The sequence below is a fragment of the Macaca fascicularis genome, chromosome 3 (genome assembly GCF_037993035.2).
Source record: "Macaca fascicularis isolate 582-1 chromosome 3, T2T-MFA8v1.1".
In the NCBI taxonomy this organism is placed as follows: domain Eukaryota; kingdom Metazoa; phylum Chordata; class Mammalia; order Primates; family Cercopithecidae; genus Macaca; species Macaca fascicularis.
Window position 1 is genome coordinate 76,959,580 of NC_088377.1, and position 25,983 is coordinate 76,985,562.

Genomic DNA, 25,983 nt, shown 5'->3' on the forward strand with positions numbered 1-25,983 from the left:
CTGCACAAATTGTTTGTAGAGGGTGTGTGTTTGAACAATATGAAATCTGGGCGTCTTGAAAAAAGAACAGGATAACAGCGATGTTCAGGGAACAAGGGAGGTAACCTTGAACTGACTGCCGGTGAGCTGGACGGAACAGAGCCATATTTCTCTTCTTTCAAATGCAAATAGGAGAAATATCGCTGAATTCTTTTTCTCAGCAAAGAACATCCCTGAGAAAGAGAATGTCCCTGAGGGTAAGTCTATAGATGGCCCCCTTAAGGTGACCGCCTTTTATGGTGAAGCCGAAGGGATGAAACAAGCCCCAGTCTCCTGTAGCATTCCCAGGCTTATTAGGACGAGAAAATTCCCACCTAATAAATTTTGGTCAGACAGGTAGTCTGCTCTCAAACCCTGTCTCCTGATAAGATGTTGTCAATGACAATGCATGCCAAAACTTCATTAGCAATTTTAATTTCCCCCCATCCTGTGGTCCTGTGATCTCACCCTGCCTCTACCTGTTTTGCCATATTTTATTACCTTGTGAAGCATGTGATCTCTGTGACCCACACCCTATTTGTGCACTCCCTCCCCTTTTGAAAATCACTAATAAAAACTTGCTGGTTTTACGGCTCGGGGAACATCACAGAACCTGCCGACATGTGATGTCTCCCCCGGACATCCAGCTTTAAATTTCTCTCCTTTGTACTCTTTGCCTTTATTTCTCAAACCAGCCAAGACACTTAGGGAATAGAAAAGAACCCATGATAAATATCGGGGGTGAGGTTTTCCCTGATAATTTCTATTTAAGTGTATCAAGTATAAGTACCATATATGGTATATCCAAATTTTCTCCTAATGTGATGCAATAGGCACACAGAAGCACTTTCTAGTTCACAGATAGGTTGTATTACAAAAGATTGTTTCCGTAAACTGAATATTTGGAGTTGCTTGAAGCCACTTCCCCTAGAGACACATTTTTAAATGGTGTTTGATTTCTATATGAAACATAAAATTTAAGAAGAAAACATTTTATCTATTGTGTGACTGAAACATAATACAAAAGAAAATGTGAAACTTTATTTAAGATCATTACATCATAATAGGAACAATTCGCTTACTTCATTTTATTTGAGAATTGCAATGTACTTACGTTGACTAGTTTCTCAGGGGCCAGCCAGGTAGTCTGTGCACCAGTACTGATCTTTGGGAGGAACACTAGTCTGCAAGTGTTTGGAATAATTGACTTCATCCATTTTATCTCAGTAATAGTGTATGACTCTAGATTCTCTTCTTGGCTCAGTTTTTCTGGCTCAATTTTCTCAACCTGATAGTTAAATTTATTTATATTTCTTCTATATTAATTATTTCCTACAGGAAACTGTTTACTGTTGTGTTTAAGAGGCAATGAATCCAGGTGACAAGTGTCCAATAAGACACAGCTATGATTTTTGCCCCAATCTCTTTCTCAGTGAGAGGAAAGAATTGTCTTGAGAGGACACAAGTAGTAGCTCATAGCAAGGGAGGGCAGAGTCCTGAAAGGCAGAAGCAGGAGGAGTCCATTCCACCACTGCTGGGTTTCCCACGCAGAAATAAGCTGAGGGTGCGCTGAGCAGGGAGAAACCTTAAATGGAGGAAGAGCGTGGATTCACGTGATTGCTCAATTAGTCTTGGTCTTTCTCCATTTGAGAGTGGCTAGAAGCCTATTTACATACCTGATTGGGACAGAAAAATGTTGTGGCCTGTCAGAAAATCCATTCACTTGCAGAGAGAAGACTATCAACTGAACAACTTTAAAGAAAACTGGTAGGGAAGAGTGGAAGCATTCTCTGCAGGGGGTGTAATCCAGTTCATTTAATCAATGTAGCTTTACTCTGATTTCTTATCTTTACAGTTTAAAGAGCTAAAAAGCAAGACCCTCTGGTGATTCTTCCATTGTGCCTTCTTTCTGGCCTCTTGGATTTAGTTGGGGCATCTGTTGATTGATTTTATTTAAGGCACTGTTCTTGATTTGCTTCTTTTGCTACCATCCCTCTGTTTTCAATCTTCAGCAAACATCTTCTATGTCTTATTAAGGAATTTAGCATCTCCTGCCTAAACCATTGTAAAAGTCATATTTGTGGATATTTTTTGACATGAGAATATCCATACAATTTACTTTCCCTGGTAAGGTCAAAATTCTCTTCTGAAGAGTTAATCATAGTTGAGCAATCCCCCAAAATCCCACCTAAAATTTAAAAAAAAAAAAAAAGAAAACAAGAGAATATAAAGCCAAATAAGATATCTCTGATATTATTTTCCAACTGTGTACAGGGTCTTATTGTTGGGAATTAAGGTCCTTCTAAGCTTGCCCTAACTTATCTTTCTTAGATATTTACATGGATAATATCCTCTATGTTCTAGCCATGCAATAGCTCTAAACTTTCTCAAAATATTATGTTAGTTTCTCTGCTGGGAGAAAATACAGGGAGGCTAAAATGCAGACTGAACTGAAGTTAGTTAGACAACTGTAGCTCAGTCACTGTCTGGCTGAGCTTCCCATTCTTGGCAGCTGACTTAATGTTTCTTCACTCTTTACAGACGGATAAAAATGGCAAATTTTAAGTGTTTATATATGGGTTAAATGAGATAATATAATCAGATATTTAAACACAGTGTTTGTTCAATAAAAATCAAGTGTTGCAATTACCTTACGAAATTTATACACACAAATCCCTCTTCCTGGAGAAATGGGTAAATCTCAGCTCCAACATCTTGGGCTTCAGTTTCAGCTTCAATATCATCTCCCCTTTAAATTAAATTTCATTCTTTTATTCCAATGAAGATTTTAACACATAGAAAATGTATATTTTACTGCAATTAGAAAAGGACATTTTATAGTTCCTACTTAAGAGTGAATCTTTCAATGGCATGAATAATCTATTTAGATTCATATTTTTATAATGCCTGGCACAATGTGAAGTCTTAATAAATTGAATTATCAGGAACTGATGTTAATTTGACAGATGGTCTAGGAGAATTTTAAAAGGTGCACAGCACCCTTCTAAACACAACCTGAGAGATGCTTGCACTTTTAGAATTCCTATACCTTCCTAGTGTCCCCTGGGACCTCCCCCTGCAGTAGCGTTGGTCTGACCACTGGGCTACTGGACTCGTGGCTTAGGCTCCTCCTCCCAGTGTTTCCCTCCGGACTCCTCTTAGAAGAAACCCTCTGATGATTAGCAGCATGAAGAGCATAACTGGTAACTGCAGAGATACAGTTCAGCTGAGGAGGAGAGTGGTAATGATTCTTTGAAACATAAAAGAAAAAAAATCATTCTTGCACTGCTTTTGTCCTTCACCTGACCTTGCCCTTGCTCTCCCTTCTCCCCACTCACACTTCCTCTCCTCCTCAGTCACTTCCTCCTCCCACTGACTCATTTCCTTCAAATGTCCCATGCAGCTCTGACTTTAATCATGTTCCTCTGATTTTATGATGAAACACAGTTCTATGTCCTTCTGATGTTGAATTATTGTATTTATATTATTACATCATAGGAGTTAACAAAGTACCCTGCGCTATGCATCTGTTATTTCATCCAGAAAGACAATGGGGTAATGCAATTGTATGGCACGGGGGATTTGTGGTCATTACGTGCTGTTTTGTATTGTCTGGTCTGGACTTCAAGTGCTGCAGATTGAGTTAGTCATACTCTTCAATTGGTGGCCAAATGTAGGTCTGGACTGATCCTCACTTTCACTAATATGAAGGTTTCTCTATGCTCACATTTCTGCTAAAGTTTAGCAATAACCACCTATGAGTTTAATCAATTAAAACTAATATATTATATATAAAAATATTTATAAATGATACCTTATGATATTTTATATGTATAATTTGTATTTGGTGTTTTTACTAATGGGTGTAAACATCTCTTTGCCAGTTAGCTTGTATGGCTCCTTCTGCTATTCATTGCACCTGCATACCCTCAGCCCATTTTCCCATGGAAGCAACTGTCTGTGTCTCCATGGCATGCAGGATTTCAGATTAATTTCTTCTTCATTTTAGACATAGCAAATCACTTTCTCAATCTGTTCATCTGCCTATTAACTTTGATAATGGTGCCCTTTTCTGAAGATAATTGATCGCTTTTGTATAGTCATATTAATGCAGTTTTATCTCAAGGTTTATGCTTTAGATGTTTTGCTTAAAATATATCACTTATAGAAATTCAAGAAAATATTATTTTACATTTTTATATTAAGAACATAAATCCATATTTTAAAAATTGTATTTTAGTCTATTTAGGTTTTACATTTTTATTTCTATCTTTACTTTTTTATTTGTATTGAAACTTAAGTGCAGTTTCCCCAACATCATGTTAAACAACTTATTTTTCACAGTTTGTTTATGTTACTAACTTCATTATATATTTACTTTCCATACATACATTGATGCTTCCCTGAGCTCTTTTTTCAAATCCATTAGTCTGTTTATTATCTTATGTATACTGTAATGTATTCAAATATAGAATAACCAGTTTGGGGGATGGATAAGAATCAATAATATTTTCCATCTTTCAAAACAATATAAAGATGTCTATAAATTGGACAATAGATCAAATGTTTACTCCATAATGGACAGGGATTTCGAGAATCCATGATAGGTAAGAATATTTCTTAAACTATCCTGAAGCCTATGTAGAATGACTACAAAGTCTTTTTGTCTGACAACTGCTAGACGGAAGAGAGACAGTGACTATTAGAAATATGTTTATGAGGCACATTAATATTTTAAATAACATGTTATATGGAAAATATGTAGTTATAGAGTCTGGTACTTACGTAATTTGCCAACAGAATGAACAGTTTGTCTGATAAAAATCACGCTATTTTGAAGTACTTTATCACGTGATTAAAAATCACACATTCTTGGGAGGCCAAGGCAGGTGGATCACCTGAGGTCAGGAGTTTGAGAGCAGCCTGGCCAACATGATGAAACCTTGTCTCTACTGAAAATACAAAACTTAGCTGGGCATGGTGGTGGGCACCTGTAATCCCAGCTACTCGGGAGGCTGAGGCACGAGGATTGCTTGAATCAGGAGGTGGAGGTTGTAGTGAGCCGAGATAGTGCCATTGCACTCCAGCCTGGGTGACAAGAGCAAAACACCATCTCAAAAAAAAACAAAATAAAATAAAATAAATCAAGATATTCAAAATGCTACTAATATTCTAATTAGTAATAGAATATTTATTGTTATATTCTTCGACTGAATTTTATGTCTTTTAACTTTTTCATAAAATAAATATTATTTTTATAAACAGAAGAAGAATTATATATTTGAATGGTAACTGGATTCAGGATTTTTGATTTTTGTTTGTTTGTTTAATGCGAAATGCCATTATGTCAGAGGCAACCCTGCTGAGGCACTTGTACGTGTGACCTACACAGGCTTTCAAAGGTCAGCAAAAATTGTGATTGCTTGCAGATTGCTTTGACATTTTTGAACAAGTTCACAAATAAAAATATGTGTTTAATCTTGTGTCCTTTCACTGAATATTTTCCTTTTCCTAGTCTCACTTTCCCAATAACATTTTTTCTTCTGTTACTCTTTTTTGGCTCTTATTTCTCCCTCTAGCCACAATTTTGATCTGAATTTAGGATCCACAACAGCAGTTTACTCTATGTCTCCTACCATAGTTCTCTCTGTCTCTTTTCTTGATCACTCCTTTTCTGGTAGGTTTTCTCAGACTCAAGGGGGAAAAGGGGCAAACAGCCTGCTGAAGGAAGCAATAGAATATTGTTACAGCTCATTAAAAATGGAAAAAAAAAAAAAAAGAGAGAGGTACAATTTGCAACATAAAAACAGTTGATCCTACTCTCAAAAAGTTACTCTAGGATGAACTACAAATAGCAGTTCACTATTATGAAGTGGATGGGGGCATGGAGGGAGTGAGCAAAGGAGAGAGAGAGGGAGAATATGATTAAGCCATGATGGGGCCAATCCCTCAGGAAGAAGCCTTGAGTATACACTTCCTACAATGTGTTTCCATAATCTTCAGATTTGAAGGATGACTTGGCAAAATATAAAATCTTTGGCTCGTAAATTTATTTCCAGCCTCCTTCTGAAAATGTTGCTAATTTCCATCATGCTTTGATTTTTTGCTGTGGAAAAGAAATCTTATACCATCTTGATTTCATTTCATTGTAAATAAGGTGGTATATTTCTTTTGCCGGGAAACCTAGATTAGATAAGCTTTACATGGATATTTTCTAATTTTCTAACTTTTAAGATTCTGATTTGAGCTGTTCTTTTACATTTGCAAATGTTCATTTATTAATATTTAATTTTTTGTTGGAGTATTTTGTAGTCACTTCCTTCTGCTTCATGGTTCATATTTTGGGAAGTATTCTCATCAGCTGAAAAATTTATACTTCATTTTCCATCTCATTTTAAGGTAGCTTACACAAATATCTGTCATTTCATAGGTGTTTTAACATTCTTAAATCACCTTCTTAGATGTTACTTGACCAGAAGTCACAGGCATTTTTATGGTAGTGGTGAGGTCCTTGGATGAGTTATTAGATTTTATATTTTAAAAGTGCCCATCCTTTTGGTTCAAGAAGAGCATTGGGAAGGTGTTGGTATGTCCAATGACACCAGGATGCTTTTGTTTCTATGTTTTTTTGGGGGGTTTTTTTGTTTTTTTTTTTTAATTTTTGAGATGGAGTCTTACTCTGTGCCTAGGCTGGAGTGCAAAGGCACGATCTGGGTCACTGCAACCTTCGTCTCCTGGGTTCAAGCAATTCTCCCGCCTCAGCCTCCCAAGTAGCTAGGATTACAGGCATGTGCCACCACTCCTGGCTAATTTTTGTATTTTTAGTAGAGACAGGGTTTCATCATGTTGGCCAGGCTTGTCTTCAACTCCTGACCTCAAGTGATCTGCCTGCATCTGCCTGCCAAAATGCTGTGATTATAGGCATGAGCCACCATGCCTGGCATTTTTCTATGTGATTCTTAAGTTTTATCACCTCCTTTCTTCTCTCCCTTCATCCCCAAGACCCCAAGGGCCACCATCCCATTGAAGCCACTGCTTCTTACTTAGAATCAGTGTTCTCTTAGGACTGCCCACTGACCCTGTGTACTTCTGAGCCCCTTCCACTCCGTTTGTTGGTAGTGAGTGCTCTGATCTTCCAGGTCTCAACTCTTCTTACAATATATCTCCTTTCAGTGTGGGACCTGTTCTTTGTTGCATGATTTTATCTAGTCCCATCACCATTAAGAAACAGCTGCATTTTTTTTTCCTGTGTATTCTTTGTGAAAACGCTCTTGTGCACCACATGGAGCTGAACCTGCTTGCCTGAGTACCTTCACAGTGAAGTGTAATTGAAGTTTGGAGTACTCTCATCTCCTACGTATGTTCTCCTCATGGATTTAGAAAGGTTTTATGCACTCTAATGTTTGAGCTATATAATTTTGAAGAATGTCTATAGAGACATGTGTTTTTCTTTTTTTTTTTCAGTTTTCAGTGTCTTGTGGGAATCTCAAGTTCTTTGTAAGTTCTTCTATTCTGAATATCAGAAGATGAAAGAATTTTCTTTTCAAATGAGCATTCTGCAGTATAAGTGATATGCATAGTGTCATAATGGGTTTTCCTATTGCACAGGTATTCAAGAAGGGTATTTGAAACACCTGACATTGTTCAAGCTTAGTGTTTCCACGGGGAAACATTTGTGGGAACTCATTTCCAAATGCAAATTCACATACTTCAATATCACATCCTTGTAAGTTGCAACATGCAAGCAAACAAAAGTATTCCTTTGAAAGTTTGTAACTTGTAACCTAGAAAAGCAGTCAGCTGCTTCTAGCCACTGGTAAAAGTGTTATACACCACCTGGTGCACTGGTTCATGAGCTTCACTGTATATAGGAAGCCAACCAATAGAGAAAATTATGAAAAATGTGTATTTCCCCACCAGACCTGCAGAAATTCTGATATAGCAGGTATCTGGGTTGAGCCCCAGTGTTCTTCACTTTTTATCATTGAAATTCATTATAAGATCTCTGGTTATTCTAGTTGAGAAATACTGTCTCACGCCTTTTGTATTATGTTGTTCCTCACATCTGCTTAGCCTTCCTTCACTGCACTAATTGTTAAAAATTACAGAATATACTTTACTACATTAAATAATAGTTATCCATTCTGATAGATTTACATTCCATGAAGTGGTGTCTATTTTGTTCTTTAAGATATTCATAGTAAACAGCACATTATTTGTGTATTGTAAGTGGCCAATACATATTTATTGAACATGTGAATAATTGAAAATGACAAAAGTGGCCGGGCGCAGTGGCTCACACCTGTAAACCCAGCACTTTGGGAGGCCGAGGTGGGCGGATCACGAGGTCAGCAGATTGAGACCATCCTGGCTAACACGGTGAAACCCTGTCTCTACTTAAAATAAAAAAAAAAAATTAGCTGGGTGTGGTGGCTGGTGCCTTGTAGTCCCAGCTACTCGGGAGGCTGAGGCAGGAGAATGGCGTGAACTCGGGAGGTAGAGCTTGCAGTGAGCAGAGATTGCACCACTGCACTCCAGCCTGGGCAACAGAGCGACTCTGTCTCAAACAAACAAACAAAAAAGAAAATGACAAAAGCAACCAGCTGTAGATAATCATTTTTAGGTTATTAAAATTAAATTTGAGTGATTGATATTTTAATGTAACATATAGAGTGCATTTATCTATTTTAATATATACTTCATATTCTATCAATTCAAGGCCATTAAGTTGTCAAACTGCCTATAAGTACCAACAAAAATTAGAATGTAGAAATGATTATTTTAAGATTTTTTTTTTGTAAATAATTTAAACTCCTTCATTTGAATTAAAAGGAAAATATGCCCAGAGGTATTAAAGCACCTATCTCCCATTACACACACCCCTTCACGTGCTGGCCCACTGAGAATCAGTGAGGGCCAGGGCCCAGGATTCTTTTCTTGGCAACTTGATGCTACTCTAAAGGGAGCTGCCTGTTGAATAAGATAAGTTTAGGTTGATCTTCCAGGGTTTTGCCCTCGTTTAAACTATAATGTCATTGAAATTAATATTCAGAATCCTGAGTCTCCTGCTCTGAACTTTTATTTTCTTGCTCAATTTTTTAATTTTAAAATTGATGTATAATAATTGTACACATGTATGAGATACCTACTGATGTTTTGATTCATGTAATGTATAGTGATCACGTCAAGATAATTAGCATATCTATCATCTCAAACTTTTAACATTTCTTTCTGTTGGGAACATTAAATATCCTTCTTCCAGCTATGCAAAACTGTATGTTATTGCTAACTACAGTCATTCTACAGTGCTATGGAATACTAGAACTTGTCTCGCCTGACTTGTTGTCATTTCCTTTTCTGTTGTAGGTGCTGCCCCTCAAGTCCTATATTCAATGACTCTCAAATGTCCTTTTCACTTAATTTATTGGCAACCATCTTTATTTCCAATAGACAAATACTGATTGGCTCTTGTGTTCAAGATTTTAAAAAAATGATTCTAATTATTCTTTCATTATGGATTGCTATAATTTAATGTAAAAATTTATAGTTGCCATATCCATTTCTGATCGTCCACCATATTTAGAAACTTTACTGAATACATCACAAACATTATCCCATGTCTTCCTCAATGTAGTTCTGCAGCAAATATGGAACGACCTACAATACATAGATGATGTCACTGCAATTCAGGCAGCACTTGCATTAAGAGTCTGCAAACTGGCATTTGTAATTTCATTGACTACTCAACTTGTAAATTGTTCCTCTAAAAGTTATATTACACAAAGGAGAGCACATGGTGCCTCAGAAGCGAGTATTTAGCTTCAGGTAAGCGTCAGAACTATCTTTCTTTTATTTATTTCTTTATTACCTGAGAAATTTATGGCTGGACCTCTCCCAGTTTAAGTACTGAATCTTATCGTTAGTGTTTCCTGGGTGATGGACTGTGTATCCAGGCCTCAGGGATCTTTTTTATTCATAAATTCATCTCCTAGAGCCTCATCTGCCTGGAAATAGGTATGTCAAGATGGCAGTTCTTATGAATTTTCCTTACCTAGGATTTAATTAGAGTCCATTGTCCCTTATTCTCCTCTGACATTAGTTATCAGGTCCCTTTCTCAATTCCAGGTTCTGCCAAAACAGAAGCAAGCACACAAAGCAAAGCAAAAACTCACAAGATCCCTCACAGTCTTGTTCGAGTGCAATGCATATACAAAAAAATGCTCAGCCCATAATGCATTTTAATTATTAAGCCAACATCAACTTTTATTAAATGGTATCTACTCTCCAATTCTTTAGCATTTCAAAAATCATGGGAACCTACGTTCTCCTGTTGCTATAAAATCAATTAGTATATTATATTCCTTCCCATTCAGAAATGTGACTTTTTTGATGTGCTTGCTTCCTTGATGGCTTTTCAAGACATGGAAGAAACTTATTTAACCCTGCCTTACCCAGACCTCTCAAGTAACACTTAACTGAACTTAATTAATTGGTCTTTCTTTCCCTCTTGGTCAGCGGCATCTGTTCCCCCTTTCCTCTCAGCTCTGATCAATGAACACAAATAATATACATGCATTCCCCACAGTGGCCATACCATTAATATGTGTGTATAAATAGCTCATGCTTCATTGTAACTCAGTGTCATGAAAACTTTGCTTAGATGCTTCTGAGTGTTCAAGGCATAGGTCTAGACCAAGTGTGCATTGAGAAATGAAGGAAGAGCAGGGTAGCTCTGTTGCTACTGTTGGTGATATATGTGATGTGATGTGTAAATCATAGTCACTGCTTGATATGGTTTGCCTGTGCCCCCACAAAAATCTCATCTTGAATTGTAGTTCCCAGAATCTTCATGTTGTGTGGGAGGGACCAGGTAGAGATGATGGAATCATGGCGGAGGTCTCCCCAATCCTATAGTCTTGATAGAAAGTTAGTTCTCACAAGATATGATAGTTTTATAAGGGGCATCACCCTTTGCTCAGCAATCATTCTTCTCCTTGCTGCCATTTTGTGAAGAAAGAGGTATTTGCTTCCCCTCTACTATCATTGTAACTTTCCTGAGGCCTCGTCAGCCATGATGAACTGCAAGTCAAACCTCTTTATCAAAAAAATTACCTCAGTCTTGGACATGTCCTTATTAGCAGCATGAGAATGGACTAATACAGTAAACTGGTACCAGGAATGGGGTGCTATTTTAAAGATACCCAAAAATGTGGAAGCGACTTTGCACCTAGGTAACAGGAAGAGATTGGAACAGTTTGGAGGGCTTAGAAGAAGACAGGAAAATGTGGGAAAGGTTGGAACTTACTAGAGACTTGTTGAATGGCTTTGGCCAAAATACTGATAGTGATATGGACAATGAAGTCTAGATTGAGGTGGTCTTAGGTGGAGATGAGGAACTTGTTTGGAATTGCACTAAAGGTGACACTTGCTATGTTTTAGCAAAGAGACTGGTGGCATTTTGCCTCTGCCCTCAAGATAAGTGGAACTTTCAACTTGAGAGAGATGATTTAGGGTGTCTTGAGGAAGAAATTTCTAAACAATAAAAGTGTTCAAGAATTTACTTTGGTGTTGTTAAAATCATTCAGTTTTATGTATTCACAAAGATATGGTTTGGAATTGGAATTCATGTTTAAAAGGGAAGCAGAGAATAAAAGTATGGAAAATTTGCAGCCTGATGATGTGATAGAAAAAAAAAAAAAATTCTGAGGAAAAATTCAAGCCAGCTGCAGAAATTTCCATAAGTAAAGAGGAGCCCAATCTTAATCGCCAAGACAATGAGGAAAATGTCTCCAGGGTATGTCAGAGGTCTTTGTTTGAAATGATTGTTTTCTGGTACCGGAAAGAAATAGCACTTGAACATACGTTTAATTTATTTAGTAAGGCCATTTTTACTTTTTGCAGAAGGGGTACACTTGTCAGCAGTTTTGCCATGAGACTACACTGAACAAAGGAAACAGGGTCATTTATAACCTGACACGTTTACCCTATTGCTGTGTCCGGTTTTTATTGGCTGGAACGGGAATTTATATTTTGTATTTGTCTTGATTGGCTAGCAACTAAGAACTTTTAAAAGAGGCAAAGATAGAGGAGAATAAGGAAGGAGGAAGTAACTTGTGGAATGTTGAGAAAGGTAAAAACACTTTTAAATAAGGAAGAGGAACAGGCTATGACCCAATGCTTACTTGGACTAGTATAAGCATGCCAGGGCAAATATTTAGGCTAAATTGTCGGAGTTCAGAAAATAAAGTACACTGATTTTTTTTCATTACGGCTAGCAGATATTTAAGAATGTTAGCACAGGTCTTTGAATAAAGTTTACTTCTAAGAGAAGTTACTATTTATTTTTAACTAGATGGTGAAGAAAGTTTTTTAAGAAGAACCTCTACTTTACTTTTTACATCTTCAGAGCTATCCTTCCCATCACAGGCCCAGAGGCCTAGCAGAAAAAAAAAAAAGAAAAAAATGGTTTAGTGGGCCAGGCCCAGGGCCTTGATGCTTTGTGCAGCCTCAGGACTTGGTGCCCTGCATCCCAGCCATGGCTAAAAGGGGTCAAGATACAACTTAGTCCATGGCTTCAGAGAGTGCAAGCCTTAAGCCTTGGCAGCTTCCACGTGGTGTTGAGCCCACAGGCGCATAGCAGTCAAGAATTGAGGTTTGGGAACCTCTGCTTAGATTTCAGAGGATGTATGGAAATGCTTGGATGTTCAGACAGAAGTTTGCTGCAAGGGCAGAGTCCTCAGAGGGAACCTCTGCTAGGGCAATGTGGAAGGAAACTGTGGGGTTGGAACCGCATACAGACTCCCCACTGTGGCACTGCCTAGTGGAACAGTGAGAAGTGGGCCACCGTCCTCCAGAACCCAGAATGGTAGACCCACCGACAGCTTGAACCGTGCACCTGGAAAAGCCACAGACACTCAATGCCAGTCCATGAATGCAGCCAGGATGGGGGCTGTACCCTGCAAAATCACAGGGGTGAAACTTTTCAAGATCATGGGAGTCCACGCTTGCATCAGCGTGATCTGGATGTAAGACATGGAGTCAAAGGAAATCATTTTGGAGCTTTAAGATTTAATAGCTGCTCTGCTGGACTTTGGATGTGCATGGGGTCTTTAGCCCCTTCAGTTTGGGCCAGTTTTTCCTGTTTGGAACAGGTGTATTTACCCAATGCCTCCACCCCCATGGTATCTAGTAAGTAACTAACTTGCTTTGATTTTACAGACTCATAGGCAGAAGGAACTTGCTGTGTCTCAGATGAGACTTTGGACTTGGACTTTTGGGTTAATGCTGGAATAAGTTAAGACTTTAGGGGATGGTTGGGAAGGCATGATGGTGTTTTGAATTGTGATGATGTGAAGATTTGGAAGGGGCCAGAGACAGAATGATATGGTTTGGCTGTGTCCCTGCCCAAATCTCTTATCTTGAACTGTGGTTTCCATAATCCCCACATGTCGTAGGAGGCACCAGGTGGAGATAATTGAATCAAGGGGGTGGGTCCTCCTATCCTGTTCTCATGATAGAGTTAGTTCTCAGGAGATCCGATTTTTTTAATAAGGGGTTTTTCTCTTTGCTGGGCACTTCTCCTTTCGGCCATATGTGAAGAAGGATGTGTTTGCTTCCCTTTTATGACTGTACGTTTCCTGAGTCCTCCTCAGCCAGGCTGAACTGTGAGTCAATTAAACCTATTTTATAAATTATCCAGTCTTGAGTATGTTTATTAGCAGTGTGAGAATACACTAATACACTGCTCAGCACCTCTTGATGCGAGCACCTTTCCAAATGTTTGAAATGGATCCAAGACCTCCCATTGATTGTACCATCTTATTACTGTGTCTAAATATTTCTATTCCGGAAAGAATGATATATTTTTGTTTCTCCTTGGGGCCAAGATGGAGTGTCCTATCTATACCACCCATCACACAGAACATTGAAGTGCGTGTATATTAGTGGTGAGAAGAGAGGTGGCCTGGGGGTGACCTTAAAAAGAAACATATAGAAATAAGTCCAATGCTCTCAAATTCTGGATCTAAAAGGCAACAAAGAGAATCTCAGTGGTTGATGTGTGGGAAGTAGAAAGTGAATGAGTTTGAGATTATGTATATATATGCAAATAATATCAAATTATCAGTTTTCTCTGACAAAAGTCTTAATTATGCTTCATGGTTTTAAACATATGCAGTGTATGTAGCTGCTACTTAGAATACAGAAAGCTGGAAGGAATATTGTTTCCACCCTTACATAAACACAACAAAAACATGCTGGATTGTCTATTAAATTACCACTTTCTTCAACCTACTAGAGTGCTGAAGACAAGAAAACAAACTGAAGAAAAAGAACCTCCAGGGAGATAAGGAGGCGAGCATTTGTGGGAAAAGATACAGCTGATGACAAGAAGTTTGCTAAATTTTGAGTGAATAATTGAGGCCAAGGGTGGGCAAGTGTGACAGTATAGAAACCCTCAGCACCCTTTTCTCACAGATCTCTTGAGAAATATGGGAACAGGGCGAGATGCAGAAGAAAATCTCCTTTGTGGTGCAAGTGTAAGGGAGAGAACAGTGGTGCCCACAGCAAAGCTTCACTAAGGTCCTTCACTCCTATCGCTCCTATGTACAAAACCAAAAGCTGGTCCAGGAAGGCTTGCCATGGAAAATCGATGGCAGTTGTGGTAAGGGAAGATTGAAGGAGGGAGACAGAGAGGAAGAAAATAAGGAAGAAGTTGCTTTTGGAGAAAGACAAGAAACATCCAGACTGTTAGACATCTTTCCGGCCAGACCTACTGAGAAAAGGGTACCGCACCTACCTAAGACTGTAGTGAACCAAAACATTTCTTGGAAGAAAATAGCTTTTTCCCATCTCTAGTAGTTGTCGTTTCAACAAGAATTTCATAGAAAAGCATCCTTTTGAAAGTATGTTCCTGGCACAACTGGCAATATATCATCTCTATGTTCAAGATATAATTCAAGATATAATCAAATATAGGTCAGGATGATTATTTTTGAAATGTATACCAATTAATTGTGTTGGAATAAAGACAAATTTCTATCTTTGATAACCTGGGAATATTTTTTGAGACACATAGTTTTGGATGTCAAAGAAAGAGAAAAAATGTTAGAGACAGCTAAGAGGATGGGACAAGGAACCCAGGCCAAGTTTTCAGGCAGGAATATGAAAGGGGTGATTAATGAATCGTGAGCAGACCGACTTGACTAACCCATAAAGGTGAGGGCTGCTTAACGGGCCTGGACGCACATGAGATGTTGGCACAAACCAGCTTAAAGTTTGGGGGTCGATAAGGACAATGTTGAGTACGTGCTTATTAAGTAATTAGGAAAGTGTCAGTTATGCTTTTGACCAGGGCAGAAAGAGACTGGCAACAGGGGGATTTTCATGAAGCTCTTCTACAAACGCTATCTGTGGGTTTGTTCAAAGCTTGAGCTCAAATAAGGTCACAGATGTGGAAAGGAGGGCACCTGTGTAATGGGGATCTGCTGGAGCATTCACATCCCAACCTAACAGTGTGCATAACAAACACATTGTGCACTCACCACAAGAACAGTGGCATGTCTGAAGAATACTCATTCATTTTTAAAATATATTGATTATCCTTCAGAATCATAGTTAGGAAAATGTATGCAGTTCTAATCTTGAGATCTAAAGACTAGAAGAGTAAATGCAAATTGTACTAACACGATATATTTTGCCATAAAAAGATCATTCCACACTCTTCATCTCATGTGGATCATATTAGCCAACATGTTTTTATCAAAACTTCCATTATTATATTATTATTGACATTATTAGCCCAAAGAAACAGAATTTGAAATTGAAAATAATAGTACCAAATGTATGTATTCAAATAATATCATTTACTCAGGTATAGCAAACAGAGGATGAGATTAAAGATCCATGACAAAATAAAGTAAAGAAAACAGAATTAAGAAATCCTGATATACATAAAGTTAGTGTCTTTTCAAGTTTCTAAGAGATTTCAGTCTCAAAAGCCTGCAAATGCAAAGCAACATTGTAAAGATTGCAGTGATGTGGGATCTCTCAAAGATACCCAGCTGTATTAGGGTTCTCCTGCGAAACAGGAAGATACACACATATAAAATGCAATTTGGCTCACCTGATTATGGAGGCCCAGAAGTCCCACAGTCTGCTTTTTGCAAGCTTGGGAGAAGCAGCAAAACAGAAGTGTAATTCAGTTTTAGTCTAAAGACCTGAGAACAGGAGTAAGGTTTATTAGTGTAAGTCATGGAGTCCAAAAGCCAGAGAACAAGGAACACTGATGTCAGAGGGCAGGGGAAGATGAATGTCTCAGCTCAAAAAGAGAGAGCAAAACTTGCCCCTCCTTTATATGTTTGTTCTATTCTGGCTCTTAATAGATTAGTTAATGTTTACCATCATTGGTGAAGGCAATCTTCTTCACTCCGTCTTCAAATACAAACGCTGATATCTTCCAGAATCACCCTCACAGATACATCCAGAGGTAATGTTTTACCTACTCTCTGGATATCCCTTAGCCCAGTCAAGTGGACACATACAATTAGCCATCAATGCCATCTATGGGACCAGAAGAGAAATCAATACAGAAAGATCAGTGTGAGGCCATCAGCTGCAATAAGGAGGGATAAAAGTCATATGCCAAATTGTCCCGGTCCCCAAACTATGACCAATGACTCCCTTCTCTCAAACTGATAATCTACGATATTAGAGAATGTGGTCATGAATAAAAATTTATTTGTAACATTTTGAAATGAAGCTAATGTAAGAAAATGGCAAAAGGATATGATGCACTATTAACTCGGACAGAATTATAAGTTATTTTACACTCCAAACTAGTAGCTTCTTCCTCTGTTAATCACATTTTACCTACTGGACATTGACATAATCCAGGAATTCTTAATCCACATTCCAAATCTTTTAGTAATGACTTTCAAGTAGCAGGATTTCTCATGGTTTAATACTAAAATAATGACTTATTAAATTAGTAATTTATATACATCATTAAATTAAATTATATATTAAACAGATTATTTGGTCATCAATCCAAGAGAATATTAATGAACTTGGTTAACCATGAGCTCATCCATTAAAGAGGAACACTAGGGCCATTTTCAGACAATTCCAGTCATGCACAGTACATTACATTCTCATGTCCTTAACCAGGGCCATAGAAAAACCAAGAAAAAATATTATTGGATAATTTACTTCTTCTCTACTCCTTTTTTCTTTTGAGACTTTGTTTTCTGTGCTCAATGTAATGGAGTTTATTAAAGCTCTGTTCCAATTTAGATGGAATGCTTATTCTTCCATCCAAATTTTGAGACATTTTCTCCATGGGGATTCATATGTAAGCATCCATTCACCTGCAGCAGTCAAAGAAAACAAAAGAGAAGATGACATTTCTTGTCTCACCTCCACCAGTCTCTAGGGGTCTGAGAATCCTACCAGGGAGCAGGCCAGGGAGCCAAGATTGCCTGTTTATTCGGTCCCATTCAGCGGCATTTTGTCCTGCAGCAAACAGATTTCTCCCCTCCTTATAAAATATCCTTCCACAAGGGGCAGTTTATTCAGATCTGCTGTGGGATGTATCCAGAACCTAAAGATAAGCATTGTTAATGAAGTCAGCTACATTCTAGTTGCAAAGAGTCTCTTACCTATAATCTTCATGCTGAGCACGAGAGATAGAGAGAATGCACTTTCAACTACAGGCTGTCAATGAGCAGCTGAATTCACCAACACCACAATTACTCCTCCTCCAGATTTTTGGCAACATCACTTCACAAATATTCCTATGATTTACTATAACTTTAGTTGGAGTTTTTATTAGTATTCTTATTATTTGAGGACAAAACACCCTATGTGACACAGAGCAGTTTTAATTCCATGCTCTCATAGGCTTTTCTTGTCCTGACCTTGGGAAAGACATAATCTGTCTCTTAGCCCACAGAAAGCTCCATCTCTGTGGCAGCTAGAATTTCAAATGACCCCAAGATTACCACCCACTAGAGGAGACACCTGTGTAATACCTGCCCCTTGAGTGTGAGCAGGTCCACTGAGCAGGATTTTTCTAGGCACCCCTTTCATTAGATTATGTTACATAAGACTCTGTTGTAGTAAAGAGCAGTAAACTATCCAGTTGACTTTCAAGAAGTGAGTCTTGTCAGAGGTCCCTGTGGCTAGAATCTGAGAATAGCTTTTAAATTATGAGAGTGATCCCCAGATACAAACTAGGAAGAAAACAGAAATCTCAGTCTTACCACTGCGAGGAAATGAATTCTGCCAACAGCCCAAATAAGCTTGGAAGCAGACCCTGAGTTTCAGATAAGGTTGCAGTGCTCATCAGCATCTTAATTTTAGCCTGGTGAGAAACTGAGTAGAGGACCCAACTAACCTGTGCCTGAACTCCTGACCCTCAGAAACTACGGGAAATACATGTGTATTGCTTTTTTGTTGTTTGTTTGTATGTATGTATGTATGTATGTATGTATGTATTTTGAGATGGAATTTCACTCTTTTTGCCCAGGCTGGAGTGGAATGGCTTGATCTTGGCTCTACCACAACCTCTGCCTCCTGTTTTCAAGAGATTCTCCTGCCTTGGCCTCCCAAGTAGCTGGGATTACAGGCTTGCACCACATATGAGTATTGTTTTAAGCCACTGCATCTGTAGTGATTTGTTCTCCAGCAATAGAAAAGCAACACAATCTTCCTGCAACCTCTACTACACTACCTATTGTAAATTCTGGAGGAATATTACCAGTATCTATAAAAGTGTAATATGCACTGTGAATTAGTATTTTTGCAAAAATCAGCATAACATATATGTCTAAAGTCTGCATAAATCTCAAACACTTAAATAATTAGACTTGAGTTCTAATCAATGATAATTTGGTACAAAATACTGCAATCTAGGTAACATTTATTTTCAAACTTGATGTTTTATATGTATTTTATTTCCTTAGCAGTTGCCTATCCAGTTCCAGCTATCTTAAATGTGTTATGTGGTTTCTACTGCTTTACAATTCAACTCATAATATCCTAATTCAAGTAGAGAATAACAAAATCAGCAGTATGTATTCTTTTGAAATTCCTGAGCAAATTTAGATGACAGGTGTAGAAATTGCATGACTAATTCAGAGGATATGAGATTGAAAAGCCGTATACTAGGTGGCACGTACGATATTTCCATCTCATTCAATTCACAGAGCGTAGCCCTCAGAATCACCTTTTATTAGCAAAATGTTTGAGGACTGATATAAATTTGAACAAGTGGCAAAGCAATTTGTCATAGATCAAAATACCTTTCCTTCTTTGCTACCGCAAGCATTTAAAGCCTTCTTGCATGTTTATGTTCATTAATTTCACTCCATGGGCATACTGTAGCATGATAAAACACTGGGAAACAAAATACTGTATTGATAAGTACTTTAAAATGCTTACAAGCTTCGAAATGAATTATTTGTCTAAATAAGTTTATCTGATTACAAAAGGAAATAAATATTCATTGTGGTTAATGTGGAAAATACAGATAAACAAAATAAAACATCAGGAGTACTTCCAGAACTCAGTTTTAAACATTCTTAGTAATATGGAACGTATCTGCAGAACATTTGAAAATAAATAATTGTTAGGTTAAAAATAAAGACATTTATACTACAAACAAACAATTCAAAAATAAAATTAAGAAGTCATCTTATTCACAATGATAACGAAACAAAGAATATGCTTAAAAATAAGCTTCATCAAAGAGGTGAAAGATTGGTATAATGAAAACTACAAAACTTTAATAAAAGAAATTAATGGAAAGATAGCTTGTGTTTGTGAATTGGGAGATTTAATATCTTTAACATGTTCATACTAGGCAAAGTGATCTACAGATTCAGTGCAATCCCTATCAAAATTCAAATGGCATTCTGCTATGGTCTGAATGCTTCTGCACCTTCAAAATGCATATGTTGAAATTCTACCCGCAAAGTCTACGGTATTACGAGGTTAGGCTTTTGAGGTAATTAGTCATGAGAACAGAGCCCTCTTGATTGGGATTAGTGCTGTTATAAAGGAGACCCAAGAGAGATACTTACTCCTTTCTGCCATGGAAGGTTAGAGAGAGAAGGTGGCTGTCTATGAGGAAATGTGCTCTCAGCAGACACCAAATCTGCCAGCACCTATTTGACTTCCAGCCTCCAGAACTGTGAGAAATAATTTCTGCTTTTTATAAGACTCCCAGCCTATGCTCCTTTGTTATAATAGCCAGAATAAATAAAAACACAACCTTTACAACAATAAAATAACCTTAACATTTATATGATACCACAAAAGACCCCAAATAGGGAAAACAGTCTTGAGAAAGAAGAACAAAGGCATAACACTTCCTGATTGTAAATTATAGTGTAATGCTACAGTAACCAAAAGAGTGTGGCCATGGCAAAAAAGTATGCGTACAGACAAACAGAATAGAACAGAAAGTTCAGATGTAAATCCATGCATATACACTTCAAAAAGGTGCAAAAACACACAATGGGGAGAGGTAGTCTCTTCAGCAAATGGTACTGGGAAAGCTGGTGTTGTGTTTTCTTCAAATTTGCTCATGAGGTCTCTCACTGGAGAACTTCTAGGAACCCTAGCCCAGACAGACTCCAGGGATTTGGTTCTGGATGTTAATAGTGCACCCATCCTGGGCACTTCTTTATGCTGGTGAGTGACATAATGCCTTTTTGTTCAACCCATGACCTAGTAACTCTCTGAGAGAAAAGCTGTTTATACTATCAGACAGCATCATGGCTCTTGTCTCCTCTGTGTCCAGCTTATTCCTACCAAGATAATCACTCTCTAGGAAAGCCCTGGCCAGGAAGAGAGTTTGGTTCGGGTGTGTGGGTCAGGTGAGACACAAAAGAGACCTCGCAGGTCAAAACACAAAAATCACAGAAGCAATTTTAATATTTAGAGATTCTGGAGAAAAGAAGGCAGCACACTTTGTGGGGCCAACTGTCCCAAGGGTGACCGAAACCTGCTTCTGGAATGAGAAACTCCAACTTATATTCAAAATTGATGCTGAGTCAACACAAAATTAGAGGAATTCACGACAACTGGATAAGCACATGCAACAAAACAAAACAAGAAACCCACCAAAACAATAACTATCTTACAACAATATATAAAACCAAACTCAAAATAGATGAAAAATTTAAACATAAGACTTAAAACTGCAAAACTCTTGAAAGAAAACATACAGAGACAGCTCCATAACATTGGATTTGTCAATTATTTCTTAGATACGACAATAAAAGCACAAATGACAAAAGAAAAATTACACAAGCAGAAAAGCTTCTCCATAGCAAAGGAAACAATCAACACAGTAAAAAGGCAGCCTATAGAATGAAGGAAATACCTGAAAAACCGTACATACCATAATGATGATCCTTATACATGGTTTGAAAAAAAATGGGCAAGAGACTTCAATAGACATTTCTCCAAAGAAGACATTTAAATGGCCAACAGGTACTTAAAAAAATGTTCAATATCGCTGATCAGGGAAATGCAAATCAAAATCATACTATTAGTATGACAATTACCAAAGAGACAGAAGTGTTGGTGAGCATGTGGAGAAATTAAAATCTATGTACACTATTTGTAGAAATGTAAAAAAGTGCAGCTACTATGAAAAACAGTACAGAGTTTTCTTAAAGAATTAAAAAGCGAATCACTATGTGACCCAGCAATCTCACTTCTGGATATATATTTTAAAAGTTGAAATCAGCATCTCAAAAGATATTTTCACAGTCATGTTCATTGCAGCATTATTCACAATAGCCAAGATATAGAAACAACCTATGTGTTTGTTGACAGATGAAGGGATTACGAAAAAAACAACTATGGTATATAAATATAAGCGAGTATTATTTAACCTAAAAAATAAGACATTCTGCCCTATGTGACAACACGGATGAACTGGAGGACATAATGTGAAGTGAAATTAACCAGTCACTGAAGAACAAATACTTCATCATTCCATTTATATGAGTTATCTTTTATTATTATTATTATTATACTTTAAGTTCTAGGGTACATATGCACAACGTGCAGGTTTGTTACATATGTATACATGTGCCATGTTGGTGTGCTGCACCCACTAACTCGTCATTTACGTTAGGTATATCCTGTAATGCTATCCCTCCCCCCAACCCCCTCCCCACAATAGGCCCTGGTGTGTGATGTACCCCTTTCTGTGTCCAAGTGATCTCATTGTTCAATTCCCACCTATGAGTGAGAACATGCGGTGTTTGGTTTTCTGTTCTTGTGATAGCTTGCTGAGAATGACAGTTTCCAGCTGCATCCATGTCCCTACAAAGGACACGAACTCATCCTTTTTTATGGCTGCATAGTATTCCATGGTGTATATGTGCCACATTTTCCTAATGCAGTCTGTCACTGATGAACCTTTGGGTTCGTTCCAAGTCTTTGCTATTGTGAATAGTGCTGCAATAAACATACGTGTGCATGTATCTTTATAGGAGCATGATTTATAATCCTTTGTGTATATACCAAGTAATGGGATGGCTGGGTCAAATGGTATTTCTAGTTCTAGTTCCTTGAGGAATCGCCACGCTGTTTTCCACAATGGTTGAACTAGTTTACATCCCACCATCAGTGTAAAAGTGTTCCTATTTCTCCACATCCTCTCCAGCACCTGTTGTTTCCTGATTTTTTTAATGACTGCCATGCTAACTGGTGTGAGATGGTATCTCATTGTGGTTTTTATTTGTATTTCTCTGAGGGCGAGTGATGATGAGCATTTTTTCGTGTGTCTGTTGGCTGTATGAATGTCTTCTTTTGACAAGTGTCTGTTCATACCCTTTGCCCACTTTTTGATGGGGTTGTTTTTTTCTTGTAAATTTGTTAGAGTTCTTTGTAGGTTCTGGATATTAGCCCTTTGTCAGATGAGTAGATTGCAAAAATTTTCTCCCATTCTTTAGGTTGCCTGTTCACTCTTATGGTAGTTTCTTTTGCTGTGCAGAAGTTCTTTAGTTTAATTAGATCCCATTTGTATATTTTGGCTTTTGCTGCCATTGCTTTTGGTGTTTTAGATATGAAGTCCTTGCCCATGCCTATATCCTGAATGGTATTACCTAGGTTTTCTTCTAGGGTTTTTATGGTTTTAGGTTTAACATTTAAGTCTCTAATCCATCTTGAATTAATTTTCATATAAGGAGTAAGGAAAGGATCCAGTTTTAGCTTTTTACTTACGGCTAGCCAATTTTCCCAGCACCATTTATTAAATAAGGAATCCTTTCCCCATTTCTTGTTTTTCTCAGGTTTGTTGAAGATCAGATGGCTGTAGATGTGTGGTATTATTTCTGAGGGCTCTGTTCTGTTCCATTGGTCTGTATCTCTGTATTGGTACCAGTACCATGCTGTTTGGTTACTGTAGCATTGTAGTATAGTTTGAAGTCAGGTAGCATGATGCCTCCAGCTTCATTCTTTTGGGTTAGGATTGTCTTGGCAATGCAGGATCTTTTTTGGTTCCATATGAACTTTAAAGCAGTTTTTTCCAATTCTGTGAAGAAAGTCATTGGTAGCTTAATGGGGATGGCATTGAATCTATAAATTACCTTGGGCAGTATGGCCATTTTCACAATATTGATTCTTCCTATCCATGAGCATGGTATGTTCTTCCATTTGTTTGTGTCCTCTTTTATTTCACTGAGCAGTGGTTTGTAGTTCTCCTTGAAGAGGTCCTTCACATCCCTTGTAAGTTGGATTCCTAGGTATTTTATTCTCTTTGAAGCTATTGTGAATGGTAGTTCATTCATGATTTGGCTCTCTGTTTGTCTGTTACTAGAGTATAAGAATGCTTGCGATTTTTGCACATTGATTTTGTATCCTGAGACTTTGCTGAAGTTGCTTATCAGCTTAAGGAGATTTGGGGCTGAGATGATGGGGTTTTCTAATTATACAATCATGTCATCTGCAAACAGGGACAATTTGACTTCTTCTTTTCCTAAGTGAATATCTTTTATTTCTTTCTCTTGCCTGATTGCCCTAGCCAGAACTTCCAACATTATGTTGAATAGGAGTGGTGAGAGAGGGCATCCCTTTCTTGTGCCAGTTTTCAAAAGGATTGCTTCCAGTTTTTGCCCATTCAGTATGATATTGGCTGTGGGTTCATCATAAATAGCTCTTATTATTTTGAGATAAGTTCCATCAATACGGTTTTTAGCATGAAGGGCTGTTGAATTTTGTCAGAGGCCTTTTCTGCATCTATTGAGGTAATCATGTGGTTTTTGTCTTTGATTCTGTTTATATGCTGGATTACGTTTATTGTTTTGCATATGTTGAACCAGCCTTGCATCACAGGGATGAGGTCCACTTGATCATGGTGAATAAGCTTTTGGATGTGCTGCTGGATTCGGTTTGCCAGTATTTTATTGAGGATTTTTGCATCAATGTTCATCAGGGATATTGGTCTAAAATTCTCTTTTTTTGTTGTGTCTCTGCCAGACTTTGGTATCAGGATGATGTTGGCCTCATAAAATGAGTTAGGGAGGATTCCCTCTTTTTCTGTTGATTGGAATAGTTTCAGAAGGAATGGTACCAGCTCCTCCTTGTACTTCCGGTAGAACTTGGCTGTGAATCCATCTAGTCTTGGACTTTTTTTGGTTGGTAGGCTATTAATTATTGCCTCAATTTCAGAACCTACTATTGGTCTATTCAGGGATTCAACTTCTTCCTGGTTTAGTCTTGGGAGAGTGTAAGTATCCAGGAAATTATCCATTTCTTCTAGGTTTTCTAGTTTATTTGCATAGAGGTGTTTATAGTATTTTCTGATGGTAGTTTGTATTTCTGTGGGTCAGTGGTGATATTCCCTTTATCATTTTTTATTGCATCTATTTGATTCTTCTCTCTTTTCTTCTTTATTAGTCTTGCTAGCGGTCTATCAATTTTGTTGATCTTTTCAAAAAACCAGCTCCTGGATTCATTGATTTTTTTGGAGGGTTTTTTGTGTCTCTATCTCCTTCAGTTCTGCTCCGATCTTAGTTATTTCTTGCCTTCTGCTAGCTTTTCAATGTGTTTGCTCTTGCTTCTCTAGTTCTTTTAATTGTGATGTTAGGGTGTCAATTTTAGATCCTTCCTGCTTTCTCTTATGGGCATTTAGTGCTATAAATTTCCTTCTACACACTGCTTTAAATGTGTCCAGAGATTCTGGTATGCTGTATCTTTGTTCTCATTGGTTTCAAAGAACATCTTTATTTCTGCCTTCATTTTGTTATGTACCGAGTAGTCATTCAGGAGTAGATTGTTCAGTTTCCATGTAGTTGAGCGGTTTTGATTGAGTTTCTTAGTCTTGAGTTCCAGTTTGATTGCACTGTGGTCTGAGAGACAGTTTGTTATAATTTCTGTTCTGTTACATTTGCTGAGGAGTGCTTTACTTCCAACTATGTGGCCAATTTTGGAATAAGTGCAATGTGGTGCTGAGATGAATGTATATTCTGTTGATTTGGGGTGGAGAGTTCTGTAGATGTCTATTAGATCTGCTTGGTGCAGAGTTGAGTTCAATTCCTGGATATCCTTGTTAACTTTCTGTCTCGTTGATCTGTCTAATGTTGACAGTGGGGTGTTGAAGTCTCCCATTATTATTGTCTGGGAGTCTAAGTGTCTTTGTAAGTCTCAAAGGACTTGCTTTATAAATCTTGGTGCTCCTGTATTGGGTGCATATATATTTAGGATAGTTAGCTCTTCCTGTTGAATTGATCCCTTTAGCATTATGCAATGGCCTTCTTTGTCCCTTTTGATATTTGATGGTTTAAAGTCTGTTTTATCAGAGACTAGGATTGCAACCCCTGCTTTTTTTTCGTTTTCTATTTGCTTGAGAGATCTTCCTCCATCCCTTTATTTTGAGCCTATGTGTGTCTCTGCATGTGAGATGGGTTTCTTGAATATAGCAAACTGGTGGGTCTTGACTCTTTA